The sequence below is a fragment of the Myripristis murdjan genome, chromosome 22, assembly GCF_902150065.1.
Source record: "Myripristis murdjan chromosome 22, fMyrMur1.1, whole genome shotgun sequence".
Classification (NCBI taxonomy): Eukaryota; Metazoa; Chordata; class Actinopteri; order Holocentriformes; family Holocentridae; genus Myripristis; species Myripristis murdjan.
The window spans coordinates 15,621,450-15,641,938 of NC_044001.1; the positions used below are offsets into that span (position 1 = coordinate 15,621,450).

At 41.4% G+C, this 20,489-nt stretch overlaps 1 protein-coding gene across 7 annotated transcripts in view; it reads left to right on the top strand.

The window, feature by feature from the left end:
• dcdc2c (doublecortin domain containing 2C) overlaps positions 1-20,489 on the top strand; it is an 86,973-nt gene that overhangs the window by 17,348 nt on the left and 49,136 nt on the right. The window contains exons 12-13 of one of the 7 annotated variants that reach the window (XR_003927773.1): positions 3,372-3,434; positions 4,022-4,184. The exons of 5 other annotated variants lie outside the window; for them this stretch is intronic. The gene's annotated coding sequence lies outside the window, so the exon portion shown is untranslated. Of the gene's footprint in view, positions 1-3,371; positions 3,435-4,021; positions 4,185-20,489 lie in introns of those variants that run through there. One more of the 7 variants, XR_003927775.1, reaches the window with a different exon arrangement.

Below are 20,489 nucleotides of genomic sequence, written 5' to 3' on the forward strand. Positions count from 1 at the left end.
AATCTTTTTTTTTTTTTTTTTTTTTAAGAAGTGAAAAAAACCCCACTTTTTTCAGTGCAGTGTCACTTGTTTGAGGAAGTTCTCTGGGAAGAAGTATAAATATGTTGAAAGAAGGCAGAGAAAGGAAGATCAGTCCACTAGTATTACAAATGACACTTTTTTAAGAAAACAAAATGCAGATAAGTGGATTACCATTGGAAACAAGTGAGACCATCTTATCCCACTGCCAGATTTTTTCACTTATTTAAAGAAAAACAAAAATCCTTTTTAGATAAGAGAGAGATAATAAAAGACCAAATGTTAAGATGGAGATTTTTGTCTCCATAGTTTGAATATGAGCTATGTGTGTATGAACTATAGAAGGGTGCAGTCAGATCAGGCTTCCTAGTAGACTAGATAGGCAAGTGGAATTATAAAAAGGCTTTTTCAACACTGACATCATCCAGAGCCACCAGGAGGCCACTTTTCCCCTCTCTGCGTTCCAGCCGGCTAGCTACCCACTGTCTGAAGCTAATGGCTGGAAGCACAGCTAAAAGCTCCCAGTGTGATAAGGTAATGTGAAGTCAGACAGACAGAAAGGAAGGGAGAGAGAGGGAGAGAGTGCCATATCATTGGGGCCATATATACTGATTATACAGTGATGAGGAAATAGTCTAAAAATAAAAACAAATGGAAAATGATAGATGATATCAGTAGACCCAGTCTGCTGACTGTAGAGGCCTGAGTCATATCCACAGGGCTGTGGAGCAGGACTGGCAATGGGAGTGGAGACATACTGCTGTTTTGTCAGCTGACCTGCAGGATGTCGTGCTGAGCAGCATTGGGTAAATACATACATGAATTAATGAATGAGCAAACAAATGTGTAAATAACTGAGTAATTCAGTCATTTTCTATGATAAGCCGTCCTCAGTGGTCCATCTCATATGATTTTATATCACACCATGGTGTTGAGTGGTTCTGATGATGAACTATGTTCTATATTATGGCCTGGTAATTAGTTGGTGTCTTCAGCTATAGTGGTTGGCAAAAATGTCACTGGCTTCAGTCGTTCAGTAATTTCACTTCCACCGGCACTTTTTATGCGTTCATATCACCCTCAGGCTTTTATTAGGCTTTAATTGATTAGAGCAGTGTGAGAGAAAGAACCTGCCTACCTGCCTGGTTTGCTCAGCTTTCATGATCTGCAGATGGTGCCACTGGACCAGAATACTTTTTACACCAGCCTCCCACCTCTCTCTCCTCACACGTTATCTTCACTCTTTTGCTCCTCCGCAATCGCCCTCCACACCCCCCGCACCGCCCCGGCAGTCACACACATACACAGTCATTCTCTATCTCTCCTTAGAGTTGCTGTCCTTAGTAAGATGGATGTGTGTGTTCCCAGGGCAGATGGTCCTGTTGTTACTGTGTGTACCCAGCTCACACTTTAACACCCGGCCTGCTTGTCTGGCCTGATGGGCCATTGCCTGGGGAAAGGACTCTACCACACCATGTAGCAGGCATGTGTGTTGTACAGCTAACCGCATGGGCGCTCACACCTTTTTAGTAAGGGAGTACACTCTAACATATGCCAAATGCACAGATGGGTTCTCTCTTTAAAGGCGCACAGTTTTTGACAATTTTGGTTGTATGAGTAATGTATTTTGCGTACGTTTAGGCAATTGATTTTTTTTTTTTTGTTATTATTTTTTACAAACTATTCTTCATATGCAGACATGTATGAATGTTTATCTATGACGAGTCTTTTCCAGCACATCATCCAACACATCAACTGCAAATTGTGTCATTTTTTTTCAAAGTGATATAGACGTGTACAAAAATAAGAACAATTTCTAGAAGGCTCTCGTGCCACCATAGGAGTTTAAATTAAATTGCATCCAATAAAGCATAGAAAGTTGTACATAATGGGAATTATCAGCATGGTTGGACTGCTTCTTTGACCAGAGTGCCTTGCTGAAACTACATGTAGTCTAATTAGACTTGCCACTTGTGCTCAATCATTTTCTCTCCCACCAAATAAGTACCTCTGATTAGGCACTATTTTGCATGACGGCAACCTGTGCCTTTTTGATTGATTCATTTCATTTCATTGCCATGATAAACTTTTAGAACCGCTATCATTTACCTGCTCCATATATGAAACTCTTTAGGAGATCATTGCTTGATTTCTATACTGCATCCTAAGCATGATAAATCACTGGGTGTACATAAATTATATGAATGAAATCAGTGTCACTAGCCCTTTTGCATGCATATCTATAAATTCAACCGGTGATGTTCCTCAGTGGAAATTGCAGTCTTTGTCTACCCTCCAACCATACTATTTCCTTCATTTTAATCTCAGCACGCAATCTGAATATTGTCCCTTAGCTGCTCCTATCATATGTAATGAATGTGCTGCCCCAAAGGTGAGTGCCATAATTGATTAAAAACCATAATGTTTTTCCATTCCTCGGCATAGTCTTTGGTAAGGATATGTATCGTGTGATGCGTGTGCGTGCGTCTATGGACATGTGTGCGTGTCCGTGTGTGTATGTGTGTATGTCTATGTCCATGGGTCTGTGCGGACAGGACAGGACATCAAAGTCATGTGTGTGCTGCCTCTATTTCATCCTGGCTAATGAAGAAGCTGTGTGAGTGCTTCTGGGTCACAGTGGGAACATGCACAGCGAGGTCACTTCAAAGGCGGGATAATGACGGATTAAGTCTAAATCATGGCCACGCTTTACTCTCTGTCTCACATCTAGCCTGTCGCTTTGCATTTTATTAACAAATCATCGCAATATGATCTGGTAAAATGTGTCTGCTTTAATTTCCCTTGTCCATCTTACTCTGCATAAATCCCCCTACATCCAGATTAGCAGATCGTATTGGGCAGAGTGGTGGTCCTTTTATAAACCCTTGATGGTGATGAAATATTCTTTCATTAGTGTCTGTATATCTCCACATGTATTCATGTTTTAATGTACTACTCCCCGCAGTTCCATAATGCCTTTTGTAGTGTCAGTGACAGTGATACAGTTTTCCATTTATGGCAGCCCTGCAGCATGTGAGCACAACGCACTATCCTTGGCTAGTTTTATTCAGCAGCCCAAATTATTCCACACACCCAGTGACATAACCGTAGGTCTTAGAAGATTAACAGGTAAGGCAGAAATACCACATTTTATCAAAAAGCAACAGGAAGAAGCAGACGTAATGCTTCAACCCGCTGAACTTTATACGAACTACAAATGGTTTTGATGTGGAAGAGACTCCAGGATTATTGAGCGGTTGGCACTCTTATGTGTAAGAGGATAGGGCATGAATATACTGTTTCGCTGCCACTCATCTTGTACAATGTATAACCCTTACAATCTTTCACTTCAGCCCTGCTGTGCCTCTCGTTCGGCTAGCACCCTGTCCAGATCACTCGCTGTGCTGGAGTTACAGGTACGTAGGAAGCACTCAGGGAAGTATAATTGCTGCTGGAGTGATTTATCCACCTGTAGACCCTCCAAGAGCACTCCAACACACAGATACTCTCATCAACAACGTATCACAGCAATTATAATCAAGGGGACCCATTGCAGGCTTCGCCACCAAAGTGCTTGTTTGTGACATATTGTAGAGTTGGGATGTCAGGAAGTATTTGTTAAGTTTTTGGCATTTTTCAAGGAAGAAAGGACTGGTCACATCACAACTCTCTCTCACTCTTAGTGTTATCCGCATCAATCTGGTTTATCCAGCATGTTAATGTACACACACATTTTTTTTTAAACCAATTCTGCAGCTACCAACACACAATCTAGTATACATATATTAATGTGGCACCCGGTATAAAGTTTGTTGTGTCTACTTAGTAAAGAATTGTTGGAGGCTAGATCAGCTGAAATTGGGCCGTCGAGCTCCTGCCCAGAGAGGGAAATCAGCCTCATTTGTTGGAGACTGTGAGGCAGCTCTCATTTCACCTGGGTTCTCCCATGTTTAATTGGCCTCATTATGTGATTAACTTTGCAAATTTACCTCTTACCCTCAAGGCACAGCTTCGAACACTGGCAGACCACAAACCCTCCCAAAGTCACTCCATCACAGAAACCACAATGTCAGCATTTAGGCTGGCCATCACATTCCACTGGGAAGATTTCATTTTCCAGCAGAGATGCCTATTTGGCTACATTAACCTCTAAACCTTTGACTCAACATAGTGCCTCTGGAAACACAGTAGTTCCTTCCAGGGCTATTAGCAATATGTCATTGTTTTGCTGGAACTGCTTAGTATACATGTGCTGTTGCTGTCATATTTTATTATGCTTTGTTTGGCATGATTTGTGCAAGTTCTGTGAAACAATACACCACTTTATGCACTACTTGTATTGTTTGGCTTGATGTTTGCATTTAGATGAACACATACACCCTTACAGTATCAAAAAAAAATTGAAGTTTCTTATGCAAGATAAAAGACATAATGCAATAAGTCAATTTCATTCCAAAGTTAAAAAAAAAAAAAAAAAAAAAAAGTGTTCAGTGCTGTAAACATTTTGTTCATCTTCAGTGCATTAGATAGATTTAGGTGTTGCTTTTGCAGTTACAAAACAATCCCTACCATGGAGTCATCGGCTAGATAGTGTAGATTGTCCAATTCAACACTCAAAATCTAATATTTGGGAAGCTGCAGTTGTTTGTTTGTGGGCTCATAGATATTGGTTTCATTTTGTTGATGTCCTTGGGGAATAGTATGGAAAATGAAAGGAAGATGAAAAACAAAGGCCATGATGATAATCCATCCTGTCATCACTGAAATCTCACAATCCTCTGCGGGTTCCTTGACAGTCAGATGAAATGGCCAGTAAAGTGCCAATTTTACCTCACCACTTGTTATTTGGCAGCAAAGTTATTGGTTCGCTTCCTTGTTTAATAACCAATGGCAGAGCTCAGAGAAGGTGATGAAGGGGAAAGCGTGTGTATGTATGTGTCCAGGCGTGGGGGTGGAGGAAGTGGGGAGGGGCAGCAAGGTAGAAGAGGAGTTTACAAATGGGATCCATCATTTTTCATGCGCAGAGGTGACATCCCTCCGTCAGCCAATTTCACTCCGATAGCCCAGTCCCTTGGATCATTGATATCTACATTAGGGACCTTTGTTAAAGGTCTCATCTAAATGCATTGAAAAACGCCTTGCTCCCTCTGTGTACCTCCTACTGTTGGAAGTGTGTGTGTGCATGCATGTTGCCTGGGCAAAGATTTGCCGACTTGGCTTTGTCTACATTAGGGTTAGTCTTTGTGGCGAAGCAATGTGGTGTCGCTGAACCTCGCCTTGGGAAAACAAACAAACAAAAAAAAAGGAGTAGTAAGAAAACCAACAACTAAAGCAAGCTGCTCTTTTACAGTGCAATGCTCACACAGCAGTCGCTATAAGGATGTGGCCCACTCTGTCATTTAGGAACTGTTTAGTGAATATTCATGTCAGTAATGTAATTACTGTAATAAATCTGTCCAAATTAACAGCACAGAGTGGAGCATGATGGCCTTGTGAACATGTTTCAAGAATAGGGCAGAAGGCATAGTAGAGGAGCTCATTTCAAAATGATATAAATATGCCAATGCCTTCTGTATGAAGTTGGTTTGAGTAGACCCATTAACCAAAACACTTCACAGGCACTTCATTCTTTTCCACTAAAAACACTTCCCTTCACATCCTGCACTTATGCAATGCTGTAGTTTAAACCAACGTGGCTCTGCCTCCCTTGCTACTATGAAGAACTTTTAATTTGATATTTCTGTCCACCAATTTAACACAACCATAGAAAGATACAGTACAACAGAGGTGCTGAAGGGCTAATGTCGCTGTCAATCCACAGTCCCCTCAGCAACAATCTCCTGGCTTAATTTCCTCATAGATCGAAGTACCCTTGAGCTTCGAGAGGCTTCATTCACATACTTGAATGAAAATTGTCCCCACCTCTCTCATCCACTAATTTCACAACACTTTGGTAACAAGCAACATTGCACTTTGGTAAAACATTAACACTCTGAGCATACCTTCATTTAGGTTCATGAACTGTAAAGTAAAAGGTGAGCTGTGCACCCAGGCAATCTAATATGTCATTAATAGATGGGATACAAATGTATGTCGAGCATTTCATTAGGAATAGTGGGTAGTTAGGCTATATCTTCCGGCACACTCCTAAGATATATTAAGAATTGTAATTAATAAACTTGATAATCTGAGTATCCTGAAATTGACTAATAATTTGGTGCTTGAGGACATCCCTGCAGTATGGTCCCATAGGGATCCCATTAAAAGTCTCCGACTATAATCTATAGTTGCGCTATATGATTCAACCATGTTGCCCTCTCAACAGTATTGAAATCCACTTTCAAATGACTTTGGAATTAATCATTTACCTTAAATTTATAGGCCTTCTTGTACTGTACATCACAGTAACTGCTCCCACATGAATGATGGTGTGTCCTAGAGTGTTTACGAAGAGAATTGCACTGGGAACATCTGTCACTAGCTGTCACCGCGTTGAAGAGAAAATGTGAGAGTTTGACACGTGCTATTACTTTTTTGTTGTTGTCCCATTTTCAGATATGGTCCATGAGAGGACAGGTCCATGATAATGTTCTTTAGTCAGAGCCACTTTGAAGTGTGCAGAGAGGATGTGTGAAAAAAAAAAAAAAAAAAAAAAAAACAGAAAAGTGTGATTAACAGCATAAAAAAAACAAGGCACTCACTTGAATATCACACTATTAAATCAAAGGGTGCAGTTCTTATTCTTGTTTTTGCTGGTGACATACTCTCAGGGGTGAATTTACTAAAGGATTGTGCAGCTTTTGCCGCCGACACAAAGAAACTGTGTAATTCACAAAGCACCCACAAAGGGTGAAATGCACCCCTAACTGTGCTGCCAAGTAAATATCGTCATGGTGCGCCTTCACTATTTGTACTATTTAAAATAGGTAATATGCATACATTTGGCGCAAAATTGGAACCTTTCTATGCAAGTGTGCCGCATTGCAAAAACAGCCAAATTCACAAAGACCAACGTTAATAGCCACACACAGTTAGAGTGATATATATTGGCGTCTTTTAGAGAAGGGTGTCAGGCCCAGACTTTCCACTGATCATGGCAGCAGTGACTGTAGCCAGGCGAAGGGATCGCCATGACATGTCGACGTCGAAGGTGAATATCACCTTTTGTTTTATACTGAGCCTGAAATTATTCACAGTTACAGGTTGCCAGGTCAAACAATTCTTGCTACACTTGATGACATCAAAGGTGACATTGAGTCTGTGCATACTGTGCTCTCGGTGCAAAGGCAACATTTATATTTTGCCACATGGATAATTGCTCATAGCTGCAAAACTTTATGGGTGTGTTTGAGCTGTAATATCATTAGTGCAATATCTTTTGTGAATCGGACCTTGAGACGGGGCAGATAGCAGTCGCAACTGATGCGCAATTCATGGTGCTATCCGCAGCTGCAATCCATTCTTTGTGAATTTGCCCCAGTATTTTAAATATACTTATTGGCACCATGCTATTTTATCATGTGAGGCAGAAATGTCACTGCCAACTCAAACAGGGAGCAGCCAAACCTCCAAAACATAGTGAGATTGGATGTGAAATCAGTGCAAGGGTCACTGACAAAAGAAATTGGGTTTTATGCAGAGCGTGCCTCAATACACAACACTCCCAAACCAAAGGTAAAAGCAAAGCCCTTACTGGCTATTTTCGACCCATCATTATTTCTCATAAATCCCAAACTAGCCCAGACCAGTGCCTTTGACAGAATGACTGATGAGTTTTCTGTCGTGAATGTCAAGAGAAATGGTCTCCTGCACCTTATCTCCCCTATTTCTCATTGTGTGTGAGACTTGGGGTTTTATGGAGAAAAGCCACGGCCGTTGTGATGAGCATTACCTGGTGATAATGAAGGGCATGCTGCTGTACTGTCAGCCCCTACAGACAGACGCAGGAGAGCAGGCAGGCAGGGCCCTAGCTGCTGAGAGACGTTGTCCATTCATGCGTTTACGTGCCCTTATGTCTTTATCTGGACACCAGGATAAATAAGCATATTTATATATTTACATTGTGTCAGTGCAATGATTGCCTTATCTACAGCCTGCCTTCATTCATGGAGGGAAATGTCAAGAGGTAATCAAGTCAAATGTGCCTTTTGTCAATGCTATTCATAGATCTCAAATTTTATATAGAGAATATGTTGGCGCCGGGTCTTTGTCACTGTAAAATGGTCCTTCCTGGAATATTTGATTTAAATGCACATGGTTCTAGTGTGTTTGATTATTCATATAATCCAGCTTTATACCTAATATAGTTACATACATAATGGTAAAAAGAAACCATACATTCTTAATGTTTGGTTTTCCACTCCGAATATCTTAATGCGCATTGAATGATCATTGTCTTTTTGAGTGCATTCAAAATTTAACTGCGAGTTCAGCCGCAAGTTCACAAGTACACTGTATATTTTATTAAGCATGGCACACATGTACCCAGTGTTACATTTTCCAAAAAAAAAAAAAAAAAAAAAATCAGATTTGATGAACGTTTCTTCCGGCCTCATAGGAGATGCACATATTCCACCGAGGCCAATTTTGAGGGTTTTTAGTGATCCTGCCTGTACCTTGGCATGCACGCCTCCCTGTACAGACAGAGGATAATGAGGTCTGAGCCAGGTCCTAGCAATGGCTATTAGGCAGGGAGCTGCATATTTATGATGGCTTTATGAAGCATTTATTGCCTCGTTTCCATCAGAACGTTGTCTGCACGGACTTGACAGCTTTCCTCAGAGATTAGTCTCAGATACCCCCTGTTAGGTGGCAGTCTGGCCAGATTACTATCGCTATTGGTCTTTCTCTCTCTTGCTCTCTCTGTCCCTCCCTCTCTCTTTCTGTCCTCTTCTCTCCATCTCTAGCTGTACCCCCCTTTTTTTTTTGGCTAATTTCTTTCCCTCACTCTCTGCCTTGCATTCTTTTCCCCCTCTTGTTTCTCCTCTCTGTCTCTCTCTTTCTCTCCCTCTCCCTCTCCTTCTCTTGTTCTCTCCAAGTTTTCCACTCTTGGTGTCCCTGCAGGTCTGTGGTTACACTGATATGCATCGGGTTTAAAATGCTTGTTTGTTGTGAATAAGGGAGAGAAATAGAAAAATAGCACTATTCTATGATGTCAAGGATGGTGAGGTGGGTCAGGCTGGCAGCACTGTCGCTATTACGGTTATCTTAGCATGGCATCATTACAAACTCTGACAAGCGTGTATTGCCTGTACAGTTTATGCTCGGAAGAGTTAAGTCTCCCGGTTCCACTGTTCACCAAGAAATTAAATTCACATGTTATCTTTGTGAACATCCTTCCTCATTGCCCTCAATGCTAGTGTCAGGAGTAAAGCAACGTAAGGTGTCACACTGTGCTGCTCTAACCAAAGCATAATAGATTCTGGCATTAGGAATCATTTCTGTCTCTCAGGGCAAGCCACATCCGCAAAAGCACACTTGTCTGCATGCTGTTGGTGTCTGCTGCCTTCAATAGTTAACCATTGCATGCACTAATAGACTTTCAAAATGCTTAAGAAAAGTTTAATATTATATTTTTAAAGACTTTTAACCACAGGGAACCAGGAAAACCTAAGCAAGTTTCCCATCTATTCGGGCAGAAATATGGCAAGCTAGAATGTGCTCACGCCTGCACTCCACATCTGTATGTTTGCTGAGCACCTTTTGTATGGGCTGTATGATTCTTTCATGAGCTGTGTGGTGGCTGGCCTTTCATAGGCGTGCTCTCATTGAGCACTTAATCAATACCTGTCATCTTGAACTCATCCTCTAAAGTGGGCGCCCGTTCTTTGTCTGCCCTATAATCCATCTCCATATACGGCTATTTGAATTTGTATTACACGCTAAGAGGACCTTCTTCGCTATCAGAAGACTTAACGCAATGTTTAAGGACCCTCAGTACGTGTTTTCATAAGCACAAGACCTGGTTTATAAAAATCTATACAAGGGCCTGAAGACCTGGGGCATTGTGGCAACCAGGGTAAGGCAGGAGCGTGCGGAGAATTCAAGATTCAGAGGAAGGCAATTTCAGTGTCTCGCTTTTTCTGATTGTTTTGTTAAAGCTGGTTTTATTGCTGTTGCTCAGCTCTTCTGTCCGTCTATTTGCTTTGGGTTTAAGGAGTCGCCAAAGGTAATTTATGGTATTTTCCCCACTAGGAGAGTATTTGATAAGGCACTTCCAAAGCTGCCCGAGTGCAGGCTGTAAAAGGGGAGACTTGCTTTGGATTCCATGTGAGTGTGGTTCCTGAATCACTGGCAGCTACTTGTGATTGTACTTTGTGAGTCTATCTGTAGTAAAGACTGATAATACTCTGGGCGCAAAGGCTGGTAAATGCATTCTTTAGAGTGATTGTAGGTTGTGAGTTTATCTGAAGTAAACACTGATAGGATTGGAAGCAGAGAGACACTATGCATTTAAGTGATTTTTTTTTTTTTCTTTTTCTTTGCTCAACTTCTATGTTCAGGTCCTCGTACAGCGCAGCCTTCTCAGAAACAAATGTGCAGTGATCCATGCTCTTAACACAGTTAAGAAAATAGTTTTAGAAAATTGGACCTGAAGAATTCAGAGTGGGTGAGTAATTGGAGGTCAATAGAAAGCAATGCTCCACGACAGAGCTGAACCCGCAGAGAGAGAGAGAGAGAGGGAGAGATGGAGCGAGGGAGAGAGAAAGAGAAAGAGAGAGAGGAGCTGGTAGAGTGTCAATCAGCCAGCGTTTTGCCCGCATTGCCCCTTAATTTAATCACTGTTTAATTACTGCTGTCCCCTGAGGGGCGCTCTGCTGGGTTCAGTTACTGAGCTTTTTCCTCTCCTCTCTCTCTCTCCGTCTCTGGGTGCGTATTTAGCCCTCGGACACTCTCTCTGAAGCAGGCCACTCTCTCAGAAGCCTCAGCAGTATTTCAACCTTACCTCGGGGCCCTAGCACAAATCTGCTGATGATAATGTCAAGGGCAAGCACATATGCATATGTGTGATGAAAGCTGCCTGCAGGAGCAGAGACACCGCAAACACACAACTTTACCCAGCGCAGCAAGGGCAGGAAAACCTGGAGACGTCTTGAAGTCGACTCCAGCACCTCTACAACTATCTACCCGCCCACTGCCCACGCCTGAACCCCCACCCCACCACCACCCATCTCTCCCTAATGTAACTCTCTGCACGCAGGGTTGGGTGTAATGTGAAATCCAAGAGCTCTGCAAATCATCCACTTAAAAATCACTGCTGCAAGGGGTGGCTAGGTTTACATATATGTTCCCTGGCATAGTATAATGTGTACTGCCGTATCCGCGCCCAAACACAGCGTACGTGTTGTGGTTTCTCCAAATTACCAGCAGCGTACCACCACAGATCCTACACAGGGACCGCGTCCAGGGAATAACTCACATTTAGCTCTTAAGCTACAGCAATCAATATAAATTTAGCATGGTAATGATCGGGTGCAGGGGGTGTAAGTCTCCTGTGCCTCTCTCTCTCTCTCTCTCTATCCTGCTTCCTGGTACTCGCTGTGGCGCTCAGGCTCCCAGAGGCCTGTGGGTAACACAGCTAGGGCTCAGCTCCATGCATCAAACCTCAGCTGAGGATTACAACAGGGAAACAAACAAATAAGGCTGTCTCAGAGTCTTAGCGACAGGCATAGGTAGTAGCGGTGCTGTTAATGAAGCTACTGACGGCACGCACGGCGCAGACACACACACACACACACAAATGCGTGCACCAACTCTCAACCCTCCACCATTCCCTTCTTGAGGCAGCGGGGATATATTAGAGTGTGTTAAGGATATAATGGGACAAATGGAGATGATGCGATGAGGGGCCTGTGTGCTTGCAAACGTGTGTGACTGACTGATAGATGAGATGCTGTCTCTCAGGAGAGTGTCCGTGATGATGACTGTCGCCAGGGGAGGGGAGTTGAGACAGTTCTGGCTCTTGGGTATTCAGATCGGTGTGTTGACAGGTTTATTATTGAAGTTTTTTTTTTTTTTTTTTTTTCACTTCTCTTTTTTTCAATGAATGCGTAATGTCAGAGTACGATAGTCACTGTGTTCCTCTGTAGGTTCCTTATTGACAGACTCCACCATAAGTCCATAGTGTCAACAGCAGCTGGTTTCTTGTCACTCGGGGAGCCATTTCAAGACATCAGGAGGAAGACTCATTGAAATAATAACATACTTTACTTGTGTGGGTGGAATGGAACAGCATAGCTCTTGTCTTATTGCGGTCTGTTTTATATACGCTAAGTTGTTTAGCATTTTACAGGGTGAGGCGTCGTATATAAGGCAAGGTATTAATGCCAAAACCAAGTTGAAATTGGCTGGAGGATTGTGCCAAATGTAATCCCTTTAAACTGGCTCGCTGGCCTCGTTTGTGTCAAGCAGGATGCCTTGCCAGAGAATCAAGGCCCGTAATGCAATTGACGACCTGCTGCCTCTGACATTAATAAAGATGGAACATGTACAGGAAATTAAACTCTTACTTTCCTATTGTAATGAGATCGTATCCATCATGATACTGTTTACTTCACAATCAGATAAAATGATCAAATTGAAGCTCAATCAGGGCCACATGCAACGCCATCGCCGTAACCCGCTGGCATCACTCTTCTAAATGGATGGAAAACCGAATGGGATTTAAATAAAGACTCTATATGTTAATGGCCAGGGTTTAGCTCCTGTTGTGATCCACTTTCTATAAAGACAGAGAGAAGAAGAGGGGGAGGGAGGAAAGGAGCATTAAGCCAGCATGCTCATGTGGGTATAGTATTGTCCTGTTATAATACAACTCTTAAAAACAAAAAAAAACAAAAACAAAAAACAAAAAAACACATTACTGGCAGACATTGAACATGCTGACCTCACCATTTAGCGTCTCAGGCATCACTGTGTCCCAGCTGGCCACAAGAGGGGAGTAGCTAGCTACAGAGACAGAAAACAGACCATACGTTCATAGTTAGAACAGGATAGATGAGAGATATACATTAACAACTACACGCATTATAATTTGCTTTACTTCCCTGAATAATTGGATTTTTCTGTCTCCTTACAGGAGTCTGTGATCTTTGATATACAGGAGGACAAGGAGGATGGGGCAAAGCAAAATTTAATGGTATTGGCTTTTATAGGTAATAAGGGGGCACTGATCAAAGGTTCACAATACTCAAATGCAGCTAGGTTGCACTCAGGAGGGAACAAGTGCTCTCAAGCCCGGCTCAGTAAATTGCCAGATCAGCTAATCAGAATTCAACTGGAAGATGTAAGTTAGTGGAGAGTAATTGAAGACAGATTTAAGGAGCATCCATCTGGATATGGCAACCCTCTCTCGCTCTCCTCAGTAATTTATGGCGAATGTTAATAATGTTTTTTATGTAATAGTGTGTGTATATTTGTGTGTGTATGTGTGTGTGTGTGTGTATGTGTGTGTGTGTGTGTGTGTGTGTGTTGGGGAGGGGGTGTGCCTCTCAAAATGAAGCCCTTAAAAAGCCTGAAATGGACGGGAGAAATTACTTGGAGGATATCTCAAGCAGACTATCCATTTACTTGCCCTCTCCCCTTCTCTTGGGCATGGCAGGGTGATGGTGGAAGAGCCACGTACTTATGAAAAACAGTGCATGTGGGATGTTATCAGCATCTGTTCAACATGAGTATATGAGCCAATTAAGCAAGTATGTGTGTATGTTGTCCTCCTCTACATGATTAGAATCACAATCCCTGGCTATGTGGTCCTGCTTGACCTGGCTCGCTTAAGATTGAATATTCCCTTGAAAAAGGTTTGGTTAATGAACAATATTGAGCTACAGCATGATCAAGAAGTGGGCCAGGATGGATGCAACCACAGATTAATGAAGTAGTTGAGATAAGAGTGGATTGAATTTGCATGAGACACTCAACAAGAATTAATGGGATTATATATTTAACATCGCCAATGCAAACGCTACAGGATAAATTGAGGTCTTACATATGCCTTCTATATAGTAACACATGTTAGTTTGAGTCTTCAATTATTACAGCGCTCACTAAAAACTAAATAAATAATGCACTTCATGTGTAGGTCGATGGTTTGACATTAAGTTGGCGAAGTTAAATTGGACCATTAAGTGCGCTCTCACTATTTAAGCCCCGAAGACATTTTTCCTTTACATAATCTATACATGATCTATGTTTTTCAGAAGATATTCTGTTTTTTGTGGCCCTATGGCATCCTTTTGCCGTGTGTTTTACAAACGATCTTTATCTGACAGTGAGAACACCAGCCTGAAAGAACAGTGTCAATATGGCATCAGCAACACGTCTGCTGTTATTTCCCCTAGGACCTGGAATCACACATTCAAAATGATCCTCCAGGGACGTATTGAGACAACGGACCAATTCAGACTGCCGGTAACTGTAACCTCACTGTCACACTGACACTTTTAAAAGACTGTAAAAAGGGAAAAAAGAGAGGGGAAGAGAGAGACAGTGATATTGAGATATTTAGAGAAAATTATAAATCCAAAAAGCTGTCATCATCGTGGTGATTCCGTTTAAGTTATGATTACTGTCCCAGATGTCAGTGACGATGTAGACAACGTGGAGGAGTGTTATATTGGTCCCCATTGCCTGTGAACCATGTGAACCATAATACCTTTTCCTTTACAACCTAACTCATTCCACAAGGAGACATTTTCACTCTGCTGCTTTGATATGCCTGGCTGCTTGGTAGCTGTTGTAGAGTAAAAAAAAAAAAAAAAAAAAAAAAAAAACTCCCATAGCACCGACAGGTGTCTGATTTCTATTCCCACAGCAAACACACACTGCTGCTAGATGCAGATTGCCTGTGGAGATCTCCATTGGTGCAAAATAATAGTGGTTTTGGAAATACTGGCCCTGGCACATTCTACAGGCCTTTACAGAGATGCGTTTTGGAGAAGAAATGATACAACAGTGAAAGAGTGATTGCTATAATGATAGAGCTCTAACCAGACATTTTTCATAAATGGAAACTTGGATTTGGGCCTGAAAAGAGCCAAGAATGGCTATGGTGTGTGAGACAATTTAGCGAAAATGTTTTTGTACTAAATTGCGACATCATGGATGCTTGGGATGCTTTAAGGTAATAGAGTTCACTTCTGGGTAGAATCAATGAGTCTAAATATCGAAGTTTGAAAAGAGTCTTGTTGACAGACTAGAATAACTTTGAGCAAGTTTTTGAATGACTGGTCTTGAATGATTATTCTCTATGTGCTTGATGGGCTTACTATAAGCATAATGCCCTGCTGAAACATGAATAAATGGAATGCTCTTTACATATACAGAACATTTATATCAAGGCTTTATTTCAAGGCTATTTCGTTTGGTATGCAAAATGGGCAGGTTTAACCTGAGGGTATGACAATATGATTAGAATGGGAAGTCATTCCACCTCCGTTCTCATGACCACTATGGTAAAAATATAAGAAAGTGATAGGAGGAGGAGGGGGGTTGGGGTTGGAAAAAGCTTTGGCTCATTTATATTTGATGCCATATGAAATAGTAATCTGACCTATAGATAAGTTCATTGTGGCTCATACTGGATATGGAAGAAAGGAAGCCCATATCTGTATAATGCTTTCAGACTGCTTAATTTCAATGGAATTGCTGCATTATTTACATCATTAAAAACTGTGGGACTACTCTACAGCCCACTCCCAGGACACAAATGAACTTATACAAGGTTAGAGATGAAAATAAGGTGACAGCATCAGTGTTTTCCACCAAGATAAGTTAAAACAGCCTAGTAAATCTGGCATAATGTCAGGCTACACTGTTTATTAAGTCAGGGAATATGGTATCCTGTTAATGTGGGATCACATCATATATATGTTCTGAGCATTTGACAGCAGAGTGGTGTTGGTTGAACTCCATACAACAACGTGTTTCACTTTCAATAGTTTTGCGCTACCCTGCTTTGATCCGTGCAGTAATTGGGTGTTTTTCGAACTGTTTTTCATTAGAGGAGTGCATCATAATCCCAAGACCTACCAGTTATTGCATTATGTTCTACATGAATTCACAGAGTTGGTTTCGCCTTTATTTATTTGCATTCTTATTCTAATTTCGATGTTGTATACCTAAATATATGCAGCATGTAAATGTTTTCTTGTTTTGTATAGTGTGGTTCATGCAACATAAACAGTCCCAAGTTGCTACTATAAACCACAGTGGCTATAGCAAACAGCAGAGAGTTGGTTTTATGCAACATGCTATTACAGCGTTAAGCAGGTTTGCAGGGCTGCTCTATACCCATACACTTTCTTCTCTGCATTATCAAGCCAAGGTGAAGCAGGATACTGACATGCATTAACTTTGACCCTGCCCAGACATTTACATACACAAAACACAAACTGCGTCTGTTGATGCCCCCATAAACATGACACATATGTGATGCGCCTGTCATACACGGGCCATGTCAGTGCGACCGCGTGACATTGTGACAGTGCTTGTATGCATCTGTGGCATTGTGTATATGTGGGATGATGAGGTGGTGTTGGTATGTGTGTGTGTGTGGGTGGGTTGGGGGTTGGTTGTGTATTGGGGTTTTGATGTGTGTGTGCATGTGCTGCCTCACTATGACAGCATGGCTATCGGTCCTGCTCCATCCTGCAGGTCAGCTGGGGTTTAATTGTCAGTCTTAAATATTCATGGGAACATTGAGTAGATAAATGAAGGTATAAGAACACTGTAAAATTTTCAATAGGTCAGGTGTCACTGACTCCACCGGATACAATTTACTGTATGATCCGACATTCGCAGTAATGCCAATTAATATGTTAAGAGCATGAAAAGAAACCCTAATGGCATTTTCCATTTATGCATTATGAAGTAATTCACAATGAGATGGATACCGTTAAGAGTAAAGGTGCCCAGCAATAAAAAGGTGTGCTTTATGAGGGTGTTTTATATAGGTATGAATCTATATAATTCTAACATAGTCTCTCACCTTTAGTGCCTCAAGTCATAACTTGTCACCTGAGCATGTGTTCACTCCTCACAGTGGTCAAATTATTCTAATGATAACAAGCATACAGTTCAGTACATCATAATACTGTTAGACAAAAAACGATGAAAGTGTCTGTTTCTTTAATGCAGTCTCACCTGGTGCTTCACTACCAGTATCACTTACCAGCTGACACACCCACTCTGGGATGCTGCTTGATAATGTAAACATATTAATATCTAAAGTTAATTTTTCTGCTCTCTTTTTGAAAAACATGGCACACTATTTTTAACACTTTGAAAAAAAAAGTAGCAACAGCCTTTTCAGGTATTGAATTTTCATGCCAACATTACCAATCTTAAATAGACATGTTCTGTCCTGTTCACGATTACTACCCTTGCAACACAATCCAAGCCAAGTTAACCCAACTCAGCCACCCAGCTCTCCCCTCTTGCCAAGGTTAGCATCCCCTCATCCTCTGTGCCTCCATCCCTCTCCTTAATGGCTTATTTGACGATAATTAACCCTGAATCCTACAGAGACAGGCCAGTGAGAGATTGATGGCCTAGTCGGCCTGCAACACCTGTTCTGCTACACAGCTCACAGCTACCAAACCATGGCCAAATATGACTGCCCTGGAGCCCCGCATGTTAATGTCAAAGACAAACACAGGTCCTCCCCAGTGGCCTGGGTGTTCTGTATAGGGCAACATTGTGACCACAACCTCTGATTACGGTCATTATTCCACCTAAGACTGGGTGCTCTAAAGGGGCATCCTGCAGTCCCTTTTGTCCCAATTATCTACTCTGTCCCTTAAAATGTGTCTTCATCTGTAGCCACCCTCATTTTCATGCATACAGATGCATTGCCTTGGTGTAAGCATATTTCATTTGCCCAATTTTTCTTCAGTGAAACCACATACAGGAGGAAACCAGTGTTCATTTCAGAATCTTTTTGATTGTGGAAGTGAGATGGCGACTGGAGCTTCCTCTTTTCAAAAGTAGCTGTGTTTTGCAGACTTTTCCATGTGTTCTTCATTGAAGTGTGTTAGTATTACCCTATGTCTACCCTTTAGCCATCTTGTTTTATGACATGCTTGAACACTTTAAACAGAGTGTTACTTGCCTGTGCTGCCAGTAATACCCAACACAGCCAATCACTCTCAGTAAGGGAGAATGGTGTTCCTGTCATCATTCAGAATGCCCATTCATGTTATTAAAGTTTATGTATACAGGGACAGACAGAGTACTGAAACATCCTGTTCAAGTAGAAGTACAATTACCAGCTATAATATGGAACTTTTACATGTCAATATCAATTGTTACATTCAATCCATTGCTAAATGAGTTCACACAATGATAATTTATAATAATAATATCACTGATAATTATCAATGATATAATATTATCAATGATAATTTATAATAATAATATCACCCACAAATAAAACTGCATTTTGCATTATTAAAGATATTGCAAAGCTGGTGTCTGTGGACAGTTCTGCACTGCACTTGTGCACAGTTGACATTTAGGGATGTGTTTCATGTCAATCAGCCTTCACAGTTTCTACTGGAATTGTGTAATTGAAATTATAATACAGCTCATCTGATGATTCCACAACTCTGCCACACTTTTTTTTTTAAATGTATTATTATTATTATTATTATTATTGTTTACAATTCATGTCAGGTAAAAGTAAAAAAAAAATGTGTCTCATTTAAAATGCATTGAGAATAAGTTGCTGAGTTACTTTTTAGAAATTACTTATGTTCTTTTCCATCCGGTAGAGACAGATCTCAAACCAGATTCTTTTAATTGGACTAATTAGAAATTACAAAGGCACAAACAAAGAACGTCTCCTGTTTGTGCACTGTATTTTTTGTACGACTGACTGTTCAACGTGAATGGCTCCAGAACTGGCCAATTTACTTTTATCCAGTTTCCGATGCTTATTAAGAGCCACAAAATTTGTACTTTCTAATCGACATGATTTAAAAATGTAGGGAAATATTTAAGTAGGAATTAACTTGACACCATATGCCTTTATAACCTCTAAGAACATTTTATTTTGTCTTGTTTAGAGTAAAATTAAAAAGAAAAAAGCTGAGAGGAGAAACTGGACTCCCTGTTTATATGCAAAGATAAACCAGAATGCTTTGCACTATACTGTCTCCTCATCTTCACCCCACACAACTCTAAAATACAATATTATATCAAATATGAAGACAATAGATAAATATAAATGTTTGTTAGACAAGTCATTTTGATCTCTCCTGGCCACAGCACACATCCTGACCCTACCAGGTCATTTAGCATAGGAAAGCTAGTGAGGCAGGTTAGTGATTCCTAACCAGGTACAGACAGTTCAGTTGACTTACTTTTGAGTCGAGTCCAGCACCAGTTTATCCTCCGGGGGCTGGTATAACATCTCTAAGAAACTCTTCAAACTGCGTTGCAGAGATGTCTCTTGGGGCTCTCACTGTGTTTAGCTCAGCCGCACAACACCCTCCACTGCTGACCCGGCCTCGCAAGACCCCCTTTCCTGTTGTAGTTCCACTAAAAGCAGTTTATGATAGCACTCTGTACACACAGCTCGCCCATTCAAAACAATCTCCATCACCGACATAATATATATAGCCCTAACTTATGGCTCCAATATTGTTTTAGGGCGAACTTTCACTAGAGAAAAGGTAAAGTTTCTGACTTAAAAATACTTAGAGTGCACCAAAAGCCACTCAATCACAGTAACTAGAGTGAATTTAGTTTCTTCCACTCTGGTATGGATTTAGCCCTGTAAATATCCAGTGAAACTCACCAACCCTGAGGTATCTCTGCCACCGCACAACTTATGAAAATATACACAACACGTTTAACTCACTTCATTTTGTTGTCAGTGTTTATCTAACTGTTTTGTGCTGTGGCTGATTACTGCTGTGAAAACAGAGTGTCATGCCTGTGCTGAATGGCATTTCCAGGCTTCACACATGTGCTTTCCATTACCATGAACAGATGTTAATTACTTCTTTTTTTCTTTCTCTCTCTCTTTACTTGAGATGTTCCTCACTCCCACCGTCTCCCATCTTGAGAACGAAGGTGGGAGCCCTGGTCTTCCTCACAGCATTTTGGGGTAAAGCGTGGGCCTCTGTCATGTTTGCTGCAGCAGGGCTGTAGGGAGTCGGGGAATAATCGAATGCAGCAAAGTGTTTAATTTTTCATAAACAGAGGAACCACCGAATGCACACAACTAACAATGTACCCCAAAGCAGATGTAGAGCGTTTTTAATTTATGGAGAACTGAGCGAAACGGGCAGATGGAGCAAGAGGAGGTGGAGGCATGCTGAGGGACTCCACTTTTCTCTGTTCTCACCTCACAAACAAGAAAAGCCTGTGAGTGTGTGCCACAACACACACACACACACACACACATGCACAAATACACAAACGCACGCCCTTCCACACATGCTCACACATCTCACCACCACCATTAC